General features: G+C 39.2%; 1 protein-coding gene and 1 pseudogene across 1 annotated transcript in view; one reads left to right on the top strand and one right to left on the bottom strand.

Moving 5' to 3' along the window:
* Nucleotides 1-23,749, bottom strand: part of robo1 (roundabout, axon guidance receptor, homolog 1 (Drosophila)) — a 218,371-nt gene that overhangs the window by 91,274 nt on the left and 103,348 nt on the right. The gene's annotated exons all lie outside the window — the stretch shown is intronic.
* Nucleotides 1,975-3,907, top strand: LOC148155915 (zinc finger MYM-type protein 1-like; annotated as a pseudogene).

The following is a 23,749-nucleotide window of genomic DNA, read 5'->3' as shown; positions in this document are numbered from 1 at the left end:
GGGAAGTGAGAAATGAAATGAAAAGGAGGACTGAAGACAGTAAGAGTAAAGAGGTAAAAAAAAAAGTATTAAATATCTATGTCCGTTTAGAAAAATTATTGCAGTAGTAGGTAGTGCAAGGTAGGGAGAGAGCGGTTGTCTCTTGTGCAGATGCCAAAGTTGAGTACCGTCTGGCTTTACTGCTATTTCCAACGAAGCGGCTAGCTTTACCACGGTATTCAGAACCAGTCATGGCTGCAATATTTCTCAGAGTAGGTCCGGTAAAGACAGGCGAAAATAGGTCAATAGACATAAGGCAATTTTTTGTTCTAACTCCAAGTCGTTTTTGAAAAATTTATGCGGTGTTGCACTCTCAATCGGCTGTTTTTTTTTGTTTTTTTTTTGAGACAGTAAAAAAAAATCCTAAATATATGCAGAGTAAGTTCAATGTTTGGTCGACTCGTGGTTTGTGTAAACTGATATCCATTAAATGTTTGAGAGGAAAACATTGTAAAATAACTTCAAATCTTACAGATATGAAGAGGAAAGGTAGCATCGCTAGCTTCTTCTTACCAAAGGCAAAGGCAGGAGACACAGAGACTAACCAGCTGAGTAAGATTTACGGAGGAGATGAGGATAAAAAAGAGGGGGAGAATCAACAGAAATGTGATGGAGAGCAAAGCCCAGGTGACCAGGGAAAGGATGTAGTGGCACAGCTGCACAGCAACGAGGAGATGGATGAGGGAGAGGATCACCAGGAAGAACAGGGAGAAAGAGAATTGCTGGACAACATCCAGGGTTCATGCAGTGAAAGGAGAGAGCCTGACACATCAAACACATTTGTTCGAGTTGGTCCACATGGTATGTAGATATCACTAACTTAGTTCTGAGTTACATCTGATTCGAATATATTTCTAATTTATTCCAATCAGTACATTTAAACAGATATGTCTTTGGTCTCTTCAACTAAATATTTTTGAGTAATCCTCATAACTTGCTTTATAAAACTTGAATAAGAAGACCTGTTAAGAAAATTATAGCACTAAACACTAAATGTGTGCACTGCAAATATTTAACTAAAAAGTCAGGCTAATGAAAATAATTTTCAAAAATAAAAATCTAAAATATTATCTTAATTAATGTCTAAATTAATGTTAAGGATGAACAAAAAAGTTACCATTCAGGTCTGTGTGACAGTAGTGTCAGCTGTCACAGACTTAAATAAAGTTGAACAAATTAACCAAAGTACTGTTTTTATGCTGTATGTTTTAATTAAGCTTGATGGTTAGCTGATAAAAGACTGTTCCAAATTGTGTTTTTACTATTTGTTACATTTTATAAATAGTAGAGCTGTGATCAGAATTTATATATTCACTTTATGTAGACATATCCAAGTCGTGGCGTGAGGACCCAACTCAGCCAAGGCATGAGTCTTTTCCAAGAACCTTCCAAGGGGGAGCCAGAAGGAGCTTCAGAAATGAATGGTACGATGCACACCCTTGGTTGGAATACTCTCATCTGAAAGACTCTGCTTACTGTTTTGCTTGTCGACATTTCTCACTCCCTGACACGCCAACAACAGTTTTTAGCTCATTTGATGGTTACCGCAATTGGAAAAAGGCTACCATGACAGACAGTGGATTTCTTTGTCATGCTCGATCTGAAAACCATCTGAATGCAATGTTTGCATGGACTGAAAACAAAAAGAGGATTTTAAGAAATACTTCAATGCTGGAAATGATTGACGAACACAATAAAATACAAGTGACTGAAAATCAGTACTACATTAAAACATTAGCTGAGGTTCTTGTTCTAACTGCGACAGAAAACATAGCCCAGCGTGGTCACAGGGAGTCTACCGACTCTGAAAAAAAGGGACTTTTTCTATCTGTGCTAGATTTGCTGGGTAACCATAATGTCGTAATAAAAAAAAGGCTTGAACAACAAGCTAAAAATGCTAAGTACACAAGTAAAACGATCCAGAATGAAATACTTGAATGCTTGGCAGGAATGGTTAAAGAGGAAATCATTCAAGAGGTCAAAAAGAGCAAGCATTTTTCAGTGATTGTAGATGAAACTAAAGATGTTCAGAAAAAAGAACAAATGTCCTTTGTCCTCAGATACTACTACAGTGGTGTGGTTCATGAGAGCTTTCTTGAATTTGAAGTGGCAGAACACATGGATGCTGCTGCGTTAAGCAACAAGATTATAAGCTTCTTTGAAAGACACGGGTTAGAGTACAAGGAAAATCTGGTTGGTCAGGGCTATGATGGTGCAGCAGTCATGCGTGGGGCACATGCAGGTGTCCAAGCTAAAATCAAAGAAGTAGCCAACCATGCCTTCTATGTTCACTGCAGTGCACATTGCTTAAACCTGGTCATAGTGGACTCTGTAAAAAGCGTGACAGATGCTGGGAACTTCTTCTCCTTATTAGAGCAAATGTATGTTTTTATATCTGGCTCTTATATACATAACAAATGGCTGGAGGTGCAGCGGAAGATGTTTGATGGTGCACCAAGGGAACTTCATCAGCTAAGTGACACACGTTGGGCTTGTAGGCACATAGCATGTCGCAATGTTATGGACAGGTTGCCTGCAATAGTACAGGTGCTTCAGGAGATTGCTTCTGAGAAACATCCACAAAGAGCTGTTGAAGCCAGGGGGATTTTGGCTCAGATGGATCTAAATTTTGCTGGTTGTCTGGTTCTGTTTCGAAAGGTCTTGAGTGACTCCAAATTTTTATCAGACATGCTCCAGTCTAAGACAGTGGACTATTCTAAGGTGGTTGAACTAATTGAATCACTTAAAGAGATACTGGCTCAGTATCGTAATCCTGACTCTTTTGAAGAAATGTGGCATGAAACACTTGAGTTATGTCAGCGCAGTAACATTGATACAACTCAACAAAACCCAAAGAGGTCAAGACTGACAGCAAAGGTGCTTCAAGAAAGTGTCATTTCCTCCACCTTGGGGCAGCATGTAGTTCCAGATAACAAACATGCTTTCCGTATGTCTGTCTATTATCCAGTTCTGGATAACATGATTGGAGAAATAGGGAGAAGATTTTCTAACACAAATTGCAATATTATGCAAGGTGTGCAGGCACTAAATCCATCTAGTCAAACTTTTTTAAAAGATGAGGCTGTTTTCTTATTGGCTACAGCCTATGATTCAAATATTGAGAATCTCAAACATGAGTTGCATCAGGTAAGGGTGCTGTTGGAGAAGAAAAAGAGAAAAAAGGAATGTCCTACCACTCTGATGGAGATGACCCAATGGTTGGACCAATACCAGGACGTTTTTTGCGAGTTGTTCAGGTTATGCAAAATAGCTGTCGTCTTACCAGTGAGCAGTGCATCCTGTGAACGGAGTTTTTCAACTCAGAGTCATTAAGACCTATTTGCGGTCAGTTATGACAGAGACAAGACTCTCAAGTTTGGCTGTACTCAGCATTGAATCAAAACGAACAAAATCTTTAGATCTTGATCAATTTGTAAAGCGTTTTGCTATGCAGCATGGAAATCGGCATATTAAGCTGATATAGAAATGACCTTAACCTTTCATTAATGTGCATTCTCAGGGATTGTTAAAGCTCCTAAAATAATAATACATATATACTTACTAAGCAGTTAACGGTTGGATGGATGATGTATTTTGAGTAAATAATAAAAGTTTCAGTTTATTTTAGTATACATTTTTCTCTACTTGATGCATCTATTCTCACGTTGTTTTAGGAGTGCACAGATGTTAACATGTACATTTTTTTCAGTAGGTTACCAAATGCTTAAGTACTGGACTGTTATGATTTCTGGGTGTTTGATGTTTGATATTTTTTTAATTGCTTTTGTTTCATAAGTTATTCATAGTTTTGCCTTAATTATATTTAAGTTCATGGTTGGCTTTGTTTCTTGTTGGTTTCTTGTTCTCTTGTTCGTTTTTGGTTGCTTTATGATCTTGTCCATTCTGTGTTATCTCGTGTTATGCCCACTGTCATTTTGGTTTTTGGGCAATAAAACTTCACCTGTATTTCCGCTGCCTGTACTTTGGCTGTTGCCACCCCCTGAAACATCCTTGCCACCCTCTTGCCACCCCACAAATATTTTTCTAGATCCGCCCCTGAACCCAAATGACTTTATTAGCTTTTTTGGGGGGCTGTATCTGACTGATTTGTGCTTACGAAGACCCAGTACAGATAAGGTGTTTGGATGTTTCTATGATACATGCTTAACAAATTCATTTATTTAAGACATTTTTTGAAGTCTTCCCTTCTTCTAAGTCATGCTAACACACTTCCTTTTCCTAACTTGATAGAGGTTCAGCAAACAGTAGGAGTGAGTGATGGCTGTGGATAACAGTGTATTGGTTGGGAAGGGATCATAAAGTGGGATTACATCAGTTGCAGTTGTAGGGGGTTGGGTTTGGGTTGAGGGGTGTAATATGATAGTGTCTGTACTGAGGGAAATCGACTGGCGCAGAGGAAAATGAGGAAGAGAAATGAGGAGGTACAATCATGTAACCATTTAGGGATCCAAATGTAATGTTACAGCCGATCCCTCAGCCTTTTGTCATGGCCACTTTCATTTCCAACATGCTGATCCCACTCCAATCACTTTACCAGACGCAGAGGAGGCGAGAGAGCAGGCAAGGCCGGTGGAAGAAGCACACCCGGCAGAAGACGTGGCTAAGGTTAATTAACAGTAAAGAGGTTGGGGGGGGGTCTGCCTCAGTTCTCGGGAATGGGAATGTTAAAGAAAGTGAGACCAGTCAAAAACGGTACTAGTCTCCAGGCATGCGCCGCTGCTATGGCCCTGAAACGGGGCACATCTTTCTCTGATCAGCTTCCATCCCCGTTCCAATGCTTTCCACATGGACCTTAAACTCTCCCAGCTGGAGCATGAGAAGATGAAAAGATGCCCCATAACCCTATCCGGGGACAGGATCTGTTACAGTGGGAAGCGATAGTCAAATGAATGGGGCGAGGGAATGCTGTCAGATATAGTACACCAGAAAGAAACGGAGCTGAAATTTCATCTTCAACACTTGCCAAAGGAGTGGATGCATTCTCTGGGAAGATCAAGGCCAACACTTTGGCGCTATAGCTTTTCACTACCACTTGTCAACTTGTTCAACACGCAGAATTAAGCACTGCTTATACCGAGGAGAAAAGTTCTGTGAATGTGCCAGAAATGGCTCTGATCCCTGTGAAATGGACAGAGGAAGGTCAAAAGGCGGCATGGAGTCCCAGGTTCTCCAGCTGTGACGTTTCATCTGATGGTGCACAGACAAAGAGAAGTGTCATTTTATAGTTTTTACTCCTTTTGTTTTATAGGATACTTTGCTACTGTTAACATGCCTTAAACATCCTAGCGAGCTAATTTATGTTGCTGTTCCCCAGGGTTCAAAGCCTAGACCAGCGGCATGGGGAATTTAAAGGTACCGCAACCAATGTAACTCACTGAGAACTCCAAAATATCAGCTAGATTTATTGAAGCAGAAAAATAAATCTTTCTTTTTTTTCCCTTACGTTTCTTTTGAGCTGCTGTGCGCGTCTTGCATAGCCTCACAGAATTCAATCCTGGCAACCTGAGAAGCCTGGAGCCTGGCGAACACGGAGGAGTATCAAGGCGCTTTTTGTGCAAACATATTTTGAGTAGAGATTTAGGTTTGTTAAATTTATTTCACCCTGAGTTCTAACTCAAAGTTTTTCCTCTTTCTGTTTTGACTTGGCAAAGTTTCTGTTACGTTTGGATTTCAAAAGTACATCCCAAAATGAAAGTCAAGAAAGTTTTGGCTGACGCAACAAACCCAGCTGTCCTAAAACCTGGCACCATGTAGTCCTGTAATTATGGGATGTTGCTTTAATAAGAAACTGCCACGGATTTGCAGTGAACTTTCATGATGATGCTATAATTATTCACACCATTTTTGAATTTCATCATGTTATGACAACACATTTTCCAACCAATTGTGGATTTTATGTCATAGGAAAAAACAAATCTATTTTTTTATCACACAAAATCCCCTGAAAAGGCACCTAAGTTTATGGAAGTAGCAAAATAAATTGTAAGATTGTTATGAGAAAATTATTTCAAAACACATTGAGCAAAGTCTGATATTTGGTGATAGAATATACCAAGATGTTAGTAGAAAACAAAATAAGAGATAGAGACGAAATTTCAGCTCTTATAAATGTTATAACTTGTCCGGACATTACATCGGAATATTAAATGCTGCTCTCATCAGTGTTATTCTCTGCAGATTATTTTTGTAAAACAGGCTGATGGTTCGACAAAACATCCACATATAAAAATGTATGTGGCTGTGTAATCACATAAAGCAAGGCCAGTACATGGAAAGTATGATATGAAGCTGTCAGCTTCAAAGCAGATAAATATTGAACAGAAGCTGTATGCATGTTGAAATTCAGAGGAATTGTCTCCTCTGTTTCCTTCTTAAATCTTTTTTGTAAAATCAGCTTTTGTGAGCTTTATATCCAAAGTTATGAGCTTCTTAAAGAGACAGACGGCCAGTTATCCAATTTCAATGTGTCAAATTACAGTCCGATTTATTCTGAGTAGTCTTTTGGTTTTGCTATGAAATGTGACCCGAAAATACATGATACCGTCCCTTTAAGCAACTGAGTTTTGTCCCTTTCTTTGTGTGTTGAAACCCCTTCCTTCCCCCAAAAAACAAGTGTAAATAAAATACCTGCAGCAAGAAGGAACATATTCCTTCCTTCCATCCAAAGCAGCGAGGTTAAAACTGAGCAGGTTTTTAGAGAACACCACAGATGCCATTACATACTTTCTGTGCAGCTGTGTGTCATTTTGTCTTATTAAAGACAATAGGACCCCATCTGGCACTCGGGAAAAGGAAATGTAGGAAATGGAGAAGCAATGCAAAAGGTTTGGGACTGGAGGCAGGAAAGCAGCATAGTTCAGGTTGGTAGCAGATGTTTGAGTTTCTCTTGAAGGGTAGATGCAGAGGTGTCATTTGGACCAGCAAAGAACATGCAACAGCCCCAGCAAAGACTGAACTTTCTGTGGAAACTGAAGTTAACATCACTCCTTCCCAGAATCCTCACAATAACCTATTCTGCTGTGAATAGCGTCTTTGTGTGGCACACCAGATGCAATATGGCCGACTAGAGGACCCTACAGAAAATATTAATGACTCCATCCACCCTTTCCATGCCATAAGGCAGTATCAATGGGCTTTAAATTCCCCACCATTCTACATTCCAGGTGAGGTTTAGCACAATAAAATGATTCGACTAGATCTCAAAAGCCAAACAACTAGACAGCTAAAAAGGTTTTTGCTTATGGCTGAACCACAGTTGTGCTTATGCACTCAACATTACTGCATAAATGCATTTGAAGTCTTATACAATTAAATATTTGATTTGATTTTATGTCAAATAAACATAGATATCAATTAGGGCTGTTGTAAACAAATATTTTAGTAATCGAGTAATCTATCGATTATTCTTACGATTAATCGAGTAATCGGATTTAAAAAATTTATAAAATGAAATATTGGTAAATCTGGCATAATACCGGTGTTACTATCAGATATCAGTATCAGTCCAATTTTTCACATTTGAGCATCCCTAACAGTTGCTTTTTTGTAGTTTAGAAAACTAACCTGTAACAATAATAGCTCACTTTCTAAGTTAACCAGAAGAAAAGTTATAGAAAAATCTGAAATTATATTGAATTTAATAACAAAGAGGCCGGCTCATAAATATGCTTATAAAAATGTCTACAATCCAGCTTTTAGTTTATGTATTCATCTTCAGTGAGTTTAATAGATTAATTAAACTCACCTTGCCACCTAACCTGTCACGCTTTGGGTTTGAAAATACGGGAAATGCCGCCTGGAGTGGGAGGAGAGGGCGAATGAACGAACATGGGGTGGAGGGGAGGAAATAGACCAGCGGACTGACGAACCGTTAGACCGGGGGACGAACACGGGGGGAAGCAATACGGGATATTTACGACACCTTCACTGGTCACACTCAGAAACTCATCTACCAGCCATGTACGATGCGCTCCGCCACCCGTTTCTTCAGACCGGGATATGAAATTTATTGTGCGGTTCGTCGGTAAAGCTACATTTACACGGTAAGCATCAGCTACTCAGCCGCCCGCCCTGTTCAGTCTATCCGCTCACCTCAGCGCTCTTCCCGCCGTTCGCTTTCAACCAGCAGTCCCGGAGGAGAAATGCTGCCGTACTCCAGGCATTCCCCCAGTCATTTTAAGGATGCTTATTGGTTCCCCAAAAACGATAAAAAGTCGGGCATTATCATCAATCAATAAAATCCCCACGGGCCAATCTTGAAGATTGGACTTTATGCCGCTGAGACTTAGCTTTTGTCAACAACTCAGAGGCGGAAGTGAGAGCTCCGCGCAACGCAATTGAAGTCCCGGCCGGAACACGGTGCGCTAACTAATAAAACATAAATTAACGAAGCTTCGAGGCAGGTAAATTTTCCTCGAGGAATTTTAGTAATCGAGGTACTCGAATCATTCGAGGAATCGTTTCAGCCCTAATATCAATGATGTTCAACGAATCCACCATGGTTTAGAATCGGACAATTTTGTCTTGATTGATTGTGATTGGTGCTCAGCAAAACTCTCACTATGATTAGGCCATGAACACATCTCTCAACACACAATATGATTTGACATACGAGTTCTTTAAAAATCAAATTAGAGACATTTTGGTTGCATGCAGAAATGGAGAGGATCCCCTAATTACTCATTTTCTATTTGGAGTCAAAACTGCTCAGTTCCTCCTTGGAAGTTGTGATGTTGTGATTGCAACTATTAATGTAGATTCACTCATCTTTCACAAATTTTGTGTGGACTTGCAATTTTCACCCGTTATCACGACTTCCTGTTTCACAGTGTCTATTGAAAGGGGAGCCTTCAAGATGTGTGACGCTAATTGTTAACATTTTGCCTTTTGTGTTTGCGTGTCTATGAAAACCATTTTGAGATGTTCTGTAGAATTTGCTTCTACTTTGTAAGCAGTTCATGTTAACCTTGAACGGTCAAATATGGAATTCTTCCTTTGAAGAAATATCAATGTCTGCAGGACATTGATATTTTTTATTTTTGTATTGAGGGTGCCATGGAAGGTACTTGTTATTGCAAAAAATACAGCTGAAAAGATGTGGAACTTTGACCTTTTTGACTTTTTGAAAAAGGAGCTGCAACATGAGTAATTTTAGGCCACAACAATCACAAAAAAATCATTGCAGCGTCCTGGAGGGACTCACTGCTGTCTCTACCAAGGGACCTATACCACAGATTTTAATTTTATTTATTATAGAATTTTAAAAAGTCCCCAAAAATCAAACAACTAGTCAGAAGCACCATGAAAAATATAACTGAAGAGAATCAATATCTGCCGAAAAAGGAATGAAATGTTTTCAGAATTTACAGAAGCACATACTTATGCATGTTGAACCAAATGGTGCACTGCAGTCACTGAGCAGTGCAGCAAAATGTAAAACAAACATGAAAGCCTTCTTTAAAACTGTTCGCTGGTAAAAAAAAAAAAAAAAAAAGAAACCTTCACAAACGTCATATTCCACAGGATATCCTCAGCAAACCGAGCGTCCTCGGCGTTCACAAACCGGGATTCGGTGAACAGACTTCCCCTCCGCTCATCACGTATCCTCAGAGATAAGACAACATCTCTCACATGGAAAGACACCATCACAAAACGCTACCACCCCACCCCCAATCTGAGCTCATCATCAAACAAACCACTGTTTAGCTACAGCCGAGACCAAAACATCCCAGCAAACCGATGATAAGATGCTGAGCAGTCGAAAAGCTACATTGTGCTCAACAAAGAAGGAGAAGCAGATCAAGGCCAGGATGTGTTGGGGCTTGTTGGCCCTCTGCAGAAGCAGATGGGGGTCCTCAAGTTGTTGTGAAGCAGGGAATCATAATTCAGACCAGTTCACTTCATGTGGGTGACCACTCAGGATGAACCAGAGTTCAGTTCTTATTGGGTTAAAAAAAAACAAAAAAATCCGAGAGTCTCTATTGTCTGAGTTTCCAGCTTGTTGTCTCTACCAGGGAGAGATAGCATCAGGGCAAACCCTCTCTGTGGCTTCCTGGGACCTCAGAGAGCCTGTGGGAGGCAACGCACCTGCGTAGCAGACAATGGTGAACCATCCCTTAGGTTCTGCTGGTCTTTGAAGTGGCGACGGATGGGAGCTCAATACCCTGGGCCTTCTTTTATCACACACATCACTCTGTGGTTTTCGGTAAGCAGCCTTTGTGTTGGGAGACGGCTTTGAGATGAGAAGACCAGAGCTTTTGAGGATGCTGGAAGGTTTGGCTGACCAGCAGTTCCACATCAGACAAGGTGCACACACAAAGCCAAAACTGCTAGAACAATTTATAACACTTTAAATTATTAGGCGTATCAACAGGGTGAGAAAGACCTCAATCTTAGTATCAGATCACAGGAGACGGCTATAAAATTCATTATCAATTTTCCTCCTGAGTGTATTTTTAAACTGTAATCTAACTTTTTATGTTGGTTTTGGAGTAATGACACCTTATTTGACAGCTTCTTCAACATGTCCTTTTCTTTTGTTCTGGGGTTGATATGCATATTTCACACGAAACAGAGTGGTCCTCAGGACCCAGAACTATTGTCCTGTTTGAGTGGTATGACAGCTGCAAGATGTATAGAGGCAATTACAAAGTCAGCCTTCTATCACCTTAAGAAACTTTCTAGAAACAAACAATTAATGCCCAAGCAAGATCAAGAGACACTCATTGGATCGCTGAATGACTTAGCAACAAAATACATTAAGGATTTTCAGTTGTCGTATCAAACTTCCAGACTTCTCTGATCTTCTGGTTCAAGTCTGCTTTGCAACCACAGAACCAGAACCAAACATGGCGAAGCAGCGTTCAGTTCTTTGCTCCACTAATCTGAAACAAACTTCCATAAAACACAGAGTTCCTTTAAATCAAGGCTGAAAACTCACCTGCTTAAACCTGCCAATAATTCATACATTAATTAACGTATTTGATGTGTTTAGTGATCATTATTCTTGATGATTTTGATACCACCATTTGACAAAATGTAATATTAATGGCTTGCTTCGTAACTGATAACTGTATTATGTTTTTATTTTGTAAAGAACTTTGAACTGCCTTGTTGCTGAAATGTGCTGTACTAATAAAGTTGACTTCAGGTTTCTAGAAAGGGCATGCAAGGACAAATAAGACTTCTGAGGTCTGTAGTTTATTTTTTCCTTCACTTGAAATACATCCGCAGATGTTGTGAATCAAGCAGTCAGAAACGTACAAAGCTACAATATCATCTTGACTTTCCCAAATTCTTTAAAGACCCTGTCAGTATCTGTAAACTTATGAATTTAAGAAATACAGAAAAAAATATTATTTTCAAGACATTTTTTCATTAGTCACCTCAGAATAACACAAGTAGAAAAACTTTCATATTTTGATCTGTCAAGCCTGATTTGGAATATTCTACAATACTGTGCAGAACACAATTCATGAAGTCTTTATTGTTAAAATTTAATTCAATTCGAGTGAATCTAATCTATTTCTTCACAGATTAATTGTACAGCTTTAATAGCAAAAAGCATGCAAGTTTGGAGGTGAAAAAACATTTATGGAGCTAAGAGAATCATGGAAGATCGCACAAGAGCTTAGTTGTTTGTATTAGGACTGAAAACACAGCACACCAGACACTTCTTACCATGTTCATTCTTTAGCTTCACTCGCTATTAAACAAGAATTTTCAGCGTAAAGTAGCTGCAAAACATGACATCGTTTATTGCAGTGCATTTCCTCATGATTAACTTCATGAAATATTCACTGGCAGCTGATGGATGTACTTTCTCCCATTCTACCTCCTCACATCTCCATCAGTTACCTCTCTTCTTATCCATTTAATCTTTCCACATGTTCACTTCAGCACTCATTAGTCCTCTCAGTTTCATTTGGTGTGATGTAAAAAACAAACAAACATTGCTTCGGAGTAAAGACTAGAAGAGGAACAGTGGAGCTTGTGAAGCTAGTCTGTGAATGACAGGTGTTAGACTCAACACCTCCCCTCTTTACAAGCCAACAACAAAAGCCAACAGAGTCTAAACCCTGAGGAGTAGACAATGAGGATCAGTGTGATGTTCCAGAGTCATCTCTGTCATTATCACGGAGATAAGAACCTTACAATCCCAGTGCCTGACCCGCTATCTGTCACCGTCTCTTTTCACCCACCGTCTGTAATGACACATCACTGGCGCTGGAAGGGCTTCTGACTGTACGCCAGCGCAGTTTTGCCGCACTTACCCGAGCGTGATGCTTTTAGAGTCACTGGAGACTGAAGCTGTCAAAAGAGGCGCATCCTCTGTCGCGATGACAGACACGGCTGTACAGGACGTCAGACATGAGTAATGGACTCTGTGGAGCCTCCCACGCACGCACACGGGGATTTTTTAGCCTACAAGTTGTTGGCGTTTGACACCATAAGTAGAAAACATAACTGGAGAAAAAAAGTCAGTTTTTACTTAATCTGAATTGAGGTTCTGACAAGTGGTCTTTTACAAATCTTTACAAATCTTTTGAAGCATTGGCCTGTTGGAGATTCTTATACTTGCAAAAAATGTAAAACAGAATTGTATGTTTACTAAAAACAAACAAAGATAATCAATTATTCCTCCATAATCAAAAATATTCTACTATATATATTTTTTTGTGATCAAATTTTATTATCCTTTGCATCTTGCACACCGTGCTGAATAAGAATATGTATATATATATATATATATATATATATATATATATATATATATATATATATATATATGTACACAAAGTAGAAAAAAAACACAAATAACAGAAAAGGGATATAAAAAGATAATAAATATATTCTACTATGCAGCTACAGTAGATGTCAGTGATATGAACTTAAGGTTTTATCACAGTATTATGTGGTACTGTTGTGACTATGCTGAAAACCTCTGCTCACTTTATCACTTTCTGTGATATCCCATTAACTGACCTTACAATGTAAAAATAATTTGCGGGTTTTAAAACTTTAAAAGAATAATGGTTTGCCTTGTTTTTCTTAAAGAGTATATAAAGAGATCCACAAAAGCAGAACTTAGTCAAACTTAATCAAATGTATTATAAATCAGGATACAAAAAAACTAAACAGATTGAATTATTTCTTAAATAATAGAATCTTTACTTAGTTCACTTTGATTCACATATTTCTGACAGGAATTGGGGTTTTTAAAAAAAATCTGTCGTACAAGATTTACTTGTTCTGCTCCAACATCTGTACTTCCAAGTCCGCCTTAATGAGTCTCGTTTTACATGAGGAAATAATGAGCACAAACCCGGGGTGAAAATGTTTACCAGTCCAGATGAAGCTTAAACAATGAAGACCTGACCTGATTTTATTCCCATTTTATTCCCCACTTTACCTTCTAGTTATTTTCCAACCTGAAGCACAAAAACAGCTCCGACAGACTCAGGGCTCAAGGCCAACAGCAGAGGAAGACACAATCCAACAAAATCTCACTGATACAAAACAAATGACTTTTCCAGCAATAAGAATGAAAGAAAGAAAGCAGAATGGATCCAGAAAACAAATGAAGCACAATATCAGCTTCCCGTGTTGGCTAAGAGATGTTTCACAGAGTCCTATTTGCTCAGAAATTTTCCTTTTAACACAGCGCACCGTTCTTCTGCTTGTAACGTGGCAGACCTGCGTGTCACACAATCGCAACAATCTGGCAGAAATTATGCGCCGCCGCTAACAGAAGGCATTATTCACAAAAAGGGTCAGATAAGGACAGCTGGTGATCAACTTGAATATTGTAGGAAGAGCAATCCACGGCCACTCCACGGGAGGCAGAGGAGAAATGCCCAGCCTGGAGAGGCCCTCCACCTTCTCATCTGACCACTGAAAGCCCCCCGATGTCTCTGCCTGGCCCATGATTCCCCATCCACCCACGCCCTGCATGAGCCCATAATGAGTCCACAGGGCTAATGGATACAACACAATTAAAGTCAGAAAGGAGTCCTCACTCCAATGTGTGCGTGAGCGTTCAAGAGAGCCCTCATTGTGCCGGTGTGTTTCTGTACGCTACCCGGTCAGCCCGACCACTTGTGCTGGGTGGAAGTGTATGAAAACAAAGTGAGAAGCTGCCGCATACAGCACTGCGACCTACGGCCCGAAGGCCCGGATGGAAGAAAGCAATTCCTGGCTTGCACTTAGCTTCTCTGGCACAGAAAATCTGGCAGGTCGCAAAAAACAACAACATGGAGACCACAAAGACGTGGACAAGATCCAGGATGTCCCATTGTTTGCCTTGAGGTCCTGACAAGTGTAAAAAAAAAAGTACAACCTTTTTCTTCAGCAGAAGTAAGAACTGTAAGGCTTATTTCCACTCCAGAATGCCAGTTTTATTTTATAATAATTTAGAATAACAGCTTCACAGAAGCAATGCTTCCTTCCAGATGTGCTGTGTGAAAGTTATATTTCCTTCACAATGTCAAATTTGTGGTGTACCTGATATATTCTTCTCATTTTCTCTCTTTTTGTCAAGGCAGGAAGAAAAATTATTCCTGCTACAAAGAAGCGGCATTCATCAAATCTGGAACAAACTTCCAGAAAACTGCGAAACAGCCTAAACGCAGTTTCTACGAATCAAGACTAAAAACCCACCTGCAGAAAGTTGTTTTTGAACCATAAGAAATGGAACATTGACCAACATATTTGATGTGTATTGATGATTTTAACAAGGCCACTTGACAAAATTGTTTTTCACAGCTGTTGACTATATGGACTATAGGATGTTTTCACAATGTAAAGCGCTTTGAACTGCCATATTTTTGAAATATTCTATAGAAATTAACTTGATTGATCTCTTTTCTTGCCTTTTGCCAATTCTATTATTTCATCATTTTTCATCTCTTTCCTTTTTAAACATCAAGCTGTAAAATGTATTAACTAAAATATGCCTTCTTGTTTAGTAACTGTATAATTTGAATTCACAGAATGAAATTCCAGCAGGTCCATGACATCCTGTACGCAAAAAATAATTTAGACTTTAACAAAGAAGAAGAAAGCAAGTAATTGGCCATAAATCACAGCAAATTGGCCACCGTTTAACCTCTTCCGGTCCCACAGAAGTACAGACACCAGGGAAATGTTCCCTCTCGTCCATTTGCTGAATCCCACCAACAAATAAGCAGCAATCACCAATGGGGAAGTGTGATAGTGGAGTGAACACCAGGGTGTGGAGGCCTACTGGGACCAGTTGACCTGTGTTTTTCTTGCACACAGCAGGCTGGGCTGATAGACATCTGTGTCTCTGAGATTTCCCACCATAAGATGGCATTTAAACCTCTGAACGTCAGCACTGGAGTTTCCTCAAGGAGGGCTGGACCCCGATGTCTCCTGGAGCATTTTCTTGATTTATATCTGACATTATGTTGCTGCACTTCCTCTGAGTGTGTTTAAGTGTGTGTTTGTGTGTATGTGATATGAAGGGTGTAATTTTCTTCTTATCTAAACATCCCATTTTGGACCACCAGTGTACTTTTATTGTTTATTTTATGAAGGATTTATGTCTTTGACTAATAATAGTGAACCATTCATTGTTAGCTAATTTCTTTCAAAACAGGAATGAACAATATGCTAGCCTGGTACAAAACAGTCCCTTGATTTACACTTTGATTCATACAGAGCATACAAATCCTTCCTGGAGGTTTGGACTCTGTGGACGTTTAAAATTTACCCAATTGCTAACTTTTGTCCATGACATATGTAATGTGCCAGTTTGATGCTATGAAGCTTACCAGAAATTGCCTGCACTGTAAACAAGTAATGGTGTTAATTCAATATTTGGAATGCGAATTGAACGGCTTTGTTCACTTCCTCCGCTGCCAAAACTACATATATAATCCTAAAACAAAAGCAGAAAATCAACATAATGAATCACAACTTCTTCTGTTCTTCTGTTGGCCAAGTTGACCAAAGAAACTGAGCTCAATGAAGAACTGAAGGGAGATGAGAATCAAGCAGAATTACGTAGGAAGGCAAAGGCAAGGCTGTAAATTTGCAAGGATAGGTTGTTTTTTTAAAAAAAAAAAGTTTTAGTTCCCCTTTAGATCCGGACAAAAGGAACCAGCACATAAACGATTTAAAAGGCCAATTCAATGCTTACTTAAAAAGAGTTTTGTCCGATGACAAGAAATCTGTCAACAACTTCCTTTTTTATTTAAAAATAAGAGATACTCCAACATTAAACCTGTTCACTAGATGAAACAATACACAATGTTGGGTTTATTAGAAAAAGACAAGGATTTAGAAACATGTTTGAGATCTCCTTCTCCTGCAATGCTACTTGAACCGCTGTGAATTCATGACCCACATCTGTAAAGTGGAGGAATGCTGATCTTTATCTAATGCAGAATATGGCCCAAGGAGAGGACAAGTCATCTTGGGACACGGTCCTCTGCCACTCACAGCAAATTTGTCATGCATTGTCTTCAACAACAAGAGGGAGCTTCACAGTGGGTAAGTGTGCTTTAATTGAAGTGGCAATAGAGTTTGAGTCATGTTACATTCTACAAGAAGAGTGACGAAGTATCTGCTGAGAGCACTGGGCAGGGTTACATTAAAGGCATTCCACTGGACCTCAAACACTCGACAGCAAAGGATCCAGGTCTCTGTTTCTCCCTTCCAGACAGATGCCAGAGTCATTGTTTATCCCAGTCTGCTTTTCAGAGAGAAAACTCGATCCCGCTGGCTACCAATGTCACCACTGGACCCCTGTCCTCCACTGTCATTCAATCCCGTCTCTCCTCCTTTCAGGAATGCACTTCAGTCATTCTTTTGTGCTCTCGTCCTCTCTTTTCTCTGGACCATGGTGCCCTAGGCAGCTCTGGGGGGGCAGTGTGCTGTTTGGTTGCCCCACATCTATTCATCCTCGCTGATGAAACTGGATACGGTGACCTCCTCTGTGTCCAGTAGTCTTTATCCCTAGCTCCTGCCTAGTAAGTGTCAGCAATCAGAAGCTTGTATATGAAAGGGGGGGGGGGGGGGGGGGGGGTGCTAGGACCATGTGGGAGACAAGCCAAGAATACTGGTCAATTATTTCTTTGCTGTAGCAATTCTTGGCAATACAATATTTTTCAGGTTTGAGCAGCAAAGTCCCATATATGTATATGCTCATGGGAAACTTGCCAAGTCATGATTTGGCATTTTATCCTGCATGCCAGTTATTTGGTGTTGTTCATTTCATTTGATGAATGACGTTTGAAGAAACAGTAGTCTATACAAACTATATTACTTCAGTAATGTCTCTAGTAAGACATCTAATATCCTCATATTACTAGCTGTTGATTTCACCAACGGACATGAAATCAGCAAGTTACCAGACGTCTGCATTGAGGTGGGCTCAATGCAGACGTCTGCCTTACGAGTCCATGCAAAGGTACATTTTTACGTACTCTTTGTCGCACAGGAAACAGAGTTCACATTGAACTGTTTTGTATCTGACACCGAGCTGATAAGGTTGAGAGTTTGCGCGACCATCAGCATCAGCCAAACTGCTAGTTTGTACTGCACAAACAGGTGACTGCCGTGGTGGAATAGAAACGGGGCTAGGCACCCAACTGTCTCGGCAAACTTACTACTTTCCATTTGGATTGTGGGAAATGATGGAATTTATCACAAGAATCGGTATGCTCAACTATGAAATCTTAACCGTTCAAAAATTGTGTGTGTGTTCTCTGTGTTACTCCCAATGTGGGAACCTTTACCAAATTCTGGTGGCAGAGATCTTGCCACTGTGGAGTCATGGTGGTCATTTGTCGTCATGTGTGTAGATTTCAGATTCTAAGCAAAGATACATGAAATCCTTGGGTGAAGAATCTGAACTTGATTATGATTTTTCTAGATGCAACTGAACTCATCTTTCATACAAATATGGTTACAAATGTTTAAGAAGAAATACACAAACTTTCCAACAGTGTCAGACTTAACACCAATTTCCATTTTACAACAGAGAAATAATAATCGAAACAGAAATGTCCTTACTTGCTCTGTTAAGTTTATATATTCTGAGTCCAATGTTGAAAATGCATATCTCTATCACATATGGAAAATGCTGCTGTGAGGTGAAAAAAAAAACAACCTTGCCTGCAGGAAGTGTGGCAGATTTGTGATTTTTTTCATTTACATCTGCCAGAACTGTTTATTTTTTTGTTCTCTTCACTGCTTGTTTGTTTCGGAAATATGCCATACTTGCAGCTAAGCAATCCATCATGTTATACAGAGCACAAACATCCAGTGGAAATGGATGAATATCACTGTTCCAACATCTACGATTTATGATAACTAAATTTACAGCAAATGGTAGTGTTTCCCAAGCAGGGCCCCTTTGCATGCATCACTTGCACAACAGGAAGGTCATCAGCCCATCATTGTAACCATTCCTTCAAGGCCTGTTCAGTTATTTTCACATCTAATTCACATGTAAGATCTTGTTTTCAAGACTAGCACTCTGAGATCAGGCCATTATGTTACTACAGATGCACTGTAATATCAGCAGGTTACCAATAATGGAATACATTTCAGCTTCAACAACCTTAAACTTTAAACAGTCATTGGTTAGATGTAAACCCAAGTATTTCCATTTGGTTAACGACAATACTTAAGCTCCATCATGATCCATAAATTGAAACTCTTCAGTTGCTACTGCAGGAAATAGTTAAAAGTTTGAAATTTTCAGAAAGTAAGAAGATATACAAAGCCCACTTGGATTTTTTGCAAAGGCAAGTCACCCGTTTACGTCAGACTACTACAAACAAGAGCCTTACTTCAGCATGTTCTTCTCAATTTAATCCTAATCATTTTCTTCTTTAACAGTTTTTGGTATGTTGTTGCTACTTTTTTCCAGGTACAAACACCATTTGTTTCCCAAAGGAAGTCGATTGAAACCAGTGTTGGGGAAGCTTCATAAAACCAGGAAAAGGAACAGATGAATTCATCTGATACCAATAATCCTTAACATGTTACAGCGAAGCAGCTCTCTTTTATTCTGTCGAGCTTTTGAAGATTTAGGATTTTGAAATGTTGGCCGCAGAGTATTGATATTTCAATACATGTCTACATTCTCTAGGGAGCATACACTCTTATAAGTAAACAGTGCAAGACAGATAACTGATAGACCATAATTCTGATCTTTGTATAAAAATAATAAAAATGGAATCAGCCATTAGTCCCTGATCCTTGCATGTCAACTCTTCTCTAGTGCTGAACAAAACTTTCAAAACCATCTGTTAGACTTCTGTCATTTATGTAATCCAACCACAAGAGTCAGATTTAAAACAGTGACAGAATGTTTGAAAATGTCAACCAGTTCACCCAGCAGTATCTAATTCTAAGCTATTTTAATACACAGTGGCATACCTCAGTGCTGCACCTCGCATCACATAAGAGGAAAAAAGGGGGGAAATTACAACAAGGGTTCTTCAATTCCACAGTAAAACAAACACCTCCCTAATTCACAAGAGATGACAACCCCTCCACACTGCACATTAACATAATCTACGTTTACCATGTGAACAGCAATTTGTCTGGAAAATCTTCCCCCCTCCTACAGGTTCATTATTGAAATTGTATCCATTAAAAATAACTGAATTACCATCACAACTGGCTCACCATGAGGTTCATTGTTGCCTGTCTTTGAAAAAGCAATCATAGCCATTAAGGCAGAAAAAAAAAGACTGTAAAATTCATGTTTTTTCTTTTGTGTGTGTACAGTTTGCATAAAAATGTTTCTGCTACCAGATGTGTTTGTGTATTCATGCGCTGCTCTTTTTTTTTTCCTTTTAACTGTCATCCTCCTCTGTTCTAATGGAAATCAATTAAGATGGTTTCATAACTCATTTAACTATTCTTTAGAGCACAGAGTTTAGTGTGAAAGTCATTTTAATAACAAGTTTGACATGAACATTAGAAGACAGATCTCTGAGTGTCTCTCAGTCAGTCACGTTTCTGTCTATGTGGGCTTCCCAGAGGAAAGTCTTGTAAAAATCCTTGAAACAAATTTGATTCAGCTCAGTCTATATTGTGCCAATTCACAACAGATCTCATCTCAATGCATTTTAAAATAAAAAAGTGAATTTAATCAAATCATACAGACCATTTTCAGGTTAAATACTCACACTCAACATTAATTCTTTTGAATTTGTAGTTTATTTTGTTTTTCTTTTTTTTGCAACCAAAATTAACTACAAAAGTACAAAAAAGACAAAGGTATGAGATGAAAAAAGTAGCTTCTTTTTAATTAACTTCTCTTTTAAGCACCTCACTGATTCTGAAAATAGCTAACTTTAAGTTAGTAACAACTGCCACACTAACAAGTGTTAGTGAGATTCACGAGGCAGCACTAAGGTACTGTCAGAGATCAAAAAATGACTGGACATTTAAGGTTGTGATAAGGTGGCCACCAGCCCAGGTGCTCTCAAAATGAAAATCATTCAAATCCGGTCACACTCCAAAAATATCATCCCAATGCACGGTTAATTTTAAGTTTTGTCTCAATATTTTTCTTGCCCTTTGAGCCCTGAACAGCTCATTTAGCAACTACTGAAAGTTCTTCTTCGTGGAACCGAAAATGTCACCTTAATAAGAGCAAAGTTTTCCTGTGCAGCTCTTAGTTTACAATGAATAAACAAGGCTGTTAGCCCTTGAGACATGTGGGTACCGAGGAAACGTCATAAACAATCCATCTCATTTGTGCTCAGTGGCCTGTGATAAGTGTTCCTGCATTAATGTATGTGCTTGTGTGTGTTTATCCTGAAAAAAAAAGGTGCAGTAAACCCATGACCTGTCTGAAACGGTGGCCCAATTATGACAGTCTCCTTCAGCATGCAGCCTTGCAAAACCAAGCTCCATGAAATTGATTATGGGCACACCTGGACCTCATTTGAGGCCACTTTCTGCTCCCCAGCCTGTGACACCCTGCTGGTCACTGCTGAGTTTCGAGTGGAAAATAGCCCTGCGGATACAAGTATAACAATTACAAAAAATATTAAATACCGGATTCTATTTGTTTTGAGCTGGAAAAACAAAAGCATGTTATTATGTCGGACTATTTTTAAGAGATTAACAAAGCAGGGGGCAAAAAAAATGATCAATTTCATGATCCTGAATATTCCCCCGGATTCCTTGCAATTCCTTTCACGTTGCTTTCATTAGCAACCCTGAGTGTTTTATTCTCCCATTTTGTTTTGTTTTCCATCTTTAAAAGTCTTGCTCTTCCACCCATGACCCTCAAGGTCACTGGGAGGGAACAAGGATATTCCTTTGTGAGAAACGGCAATCCTTGACTGCCATTAAATAAACAGAGATGTTTTATGAGCACTGCTGACAGCAAAACTGAATGAGATGACAAATATGACCTTTACGACATTAATGGTTTTTTTTTATTGCTTTGATAAAATATTTTAATTATATCTTAGCAGTTAAAGATGGGGGACAGTTTTCTCGACATAATGTTTTGCTGTGATGACATTTCAGTGGATAATCTTCCTCTATCAAGAAAATGTTTTTGAAGTAAGTTTAAATATTCATGTAAAGAAAAATGGTCTACTGATCAGAATCAGTTTTAAGAATAAACTTAAACTCTGAGCTAAGTACTACCATGTTTCGCTGACAACATTCTTCAGTGTTGATGTTGTTGAGGGAAGAAGACAACCTACATTTCTTGGGAGCTAAACTGTTAATAGTCCTAACTGCCAGTGGTAGCCTACCATTTGTAATTAGGGTGCAAGTGTGGCGCTAATAGCTCAGTTAATTTTTCATTTCGCGCCTAAGCGCTTTTGCCAATTTTGAAAATGCTTAGAGCACTTAGTATCCCCTAAATTAAAATTTTCAAATAATATCTAAAGCGGCAATTTACCTGGCTGTTTAAAAAACTTTCAGCTGAGCAAAGTTCGACATGTGTGCTGAAGTTTTGGTTCTGTTAAGAATTCCTAAAGCAGCGAGACATAGTGGTGTTCTTATTGGGAACACGGATAAGTTGTATTTTTCCAAAGAACGTCTTTTTAAAGAAAAAGCAGACAGGAACAAAATAAAACACTGCAAGATATAAACATAAATAATATATTTAAGGGCGTTGTAGAATATGTAAACTATAGTGTTTAAAATTAAATTAGCACTCGAGGGTTTTAGTCTTTCAAGGACAACTATATTTTCAATTGAAGTAATGCTAATGCTAATGCTTCCCACCTGGGGTACCCAGGCTTACCCCAGGTGGTAAGCCTGGGGTACAGTAACAATAAATATAGTGTTACTATATTTACTATGCTTTACTATTTACTATACAATATTTACTATAGTACAGTAACACTAGTTATAGTGTTACTGTACTACTTCAGCATTAGCATCAGTGGAACTAATCTTTATGATTACTAATTTAACCCCCCCATCACTAATTAAGATAATAGAAGAATGTTTAAAATGTATTTTGTGACAGTTTTTTTTTTTAAATGAACATCTATAAAAAAAATTGAAAATTAAACATTGTTGCAATTCTCAAATAGAATTATTTGGAATAATAGAAAAAATAGATCCTCAAATCCTAATTGGTGCATTTATTTGTTCCTAAAGGAGGGAACATTTGTCCAACTTTCCTAAAAGGAACCCCGTTGTGTGTTTCATCAGACAGAAAATCTCCAGGGTCGCCCTCCACTCTCAGTCCATCCGTTCTTCCTCCCAGCCAAACTTCCCTTCACCTCTCTCTGGCCGGTAGCTATGCACATCGGCTGATGACGTTACGAGGATACCTTATGGGGATGACAACACACTGCAAACATCTGGCTTTCATCACCGAGTATTTTGAAGGAAAAAACAAATGTTGAGTTATATCTCTCTGGGTACGGCATTTTGACTTTTTTTTTTATTTACTTGCTGTTTTCCCTCGGCAGATTCCAAGGCTTGTCTGAACTCTCCCTCTCTTTCTCTCGGTGATTGTAAATGTGGGGAGAATATAAACTCTTTCTTGCCTGCTGCTCGTGCAGCAAAGCCTCAACTGCAGTATTTAGCTGTCAAATCTTCTCAGCAGGTTTCTACCACGCACAAACACTCTGAACAAAGAATCCCTAGACTAAGAGCAAGTGATTGTCATGCATACGTGTGTAAGGGAAGAATACTCAGCGTAAGAACGCCTTGCCAGGTATTCACAGTAGCTGTTCAGAGTAAGCCTGGGGTGCAGCTGACTCAAAGGTGACCACCCATCTCTTTTCCTGACTGTTGTTTTGCATTCTTCATAATTAGAGGCGCTGAAGCATGCCAAGCATTCTTAATAGAAGTGTTTTACACTAGCAACTGACACCATCACTCAACCCGAAGCCAGTGGTCCTTTGCCAAAAGGTCAAGAACTCCGATTTCTTTTTTTTCTCTCAGTCAAGCTGCCTCCATCCTAGAGATGATAAGAGAGGGGGTTTCATTAGAGTGACAACACCACCCACCTCCCAGTGTTGTTCCCCACCTCCTGTTAAACCCTGCCAACCAACAACAAGGCTGGGTACTAGTTAGAACTAGACATGCTATAATGACAAATGGCTCTTCTGGCTTCTATATCAATGAAGACGAGTGTTAAGCATGAATTATTAAGGGCCAGAGCAGAGCGGAGTATTTCGATATTGAACCGCTCATGAATAATTCCAGCAGCTTCCCC

This window comes from Poecilia mexicana, unplaced genomic scaffold (assembly GCF_051168715.1).
Source record: "Poecilia mexicana isolate PSO_F unplaced genomic scaffold, ASM5116871v1 scaffold_13, whole genome shotgun sequence".
Lineage (NCBI taxonomy): Eukaryota > Metazoa > Chordata > Actinopteri > Cyprinodontiformes > Poeciliidae > Poecilia > Poecilia mexicana.
The sequence above is the reverse complement of the archived record's forward strand: the minus strand, read 5'-3'. Positions and strand labels throughout refer to the sequence as shown.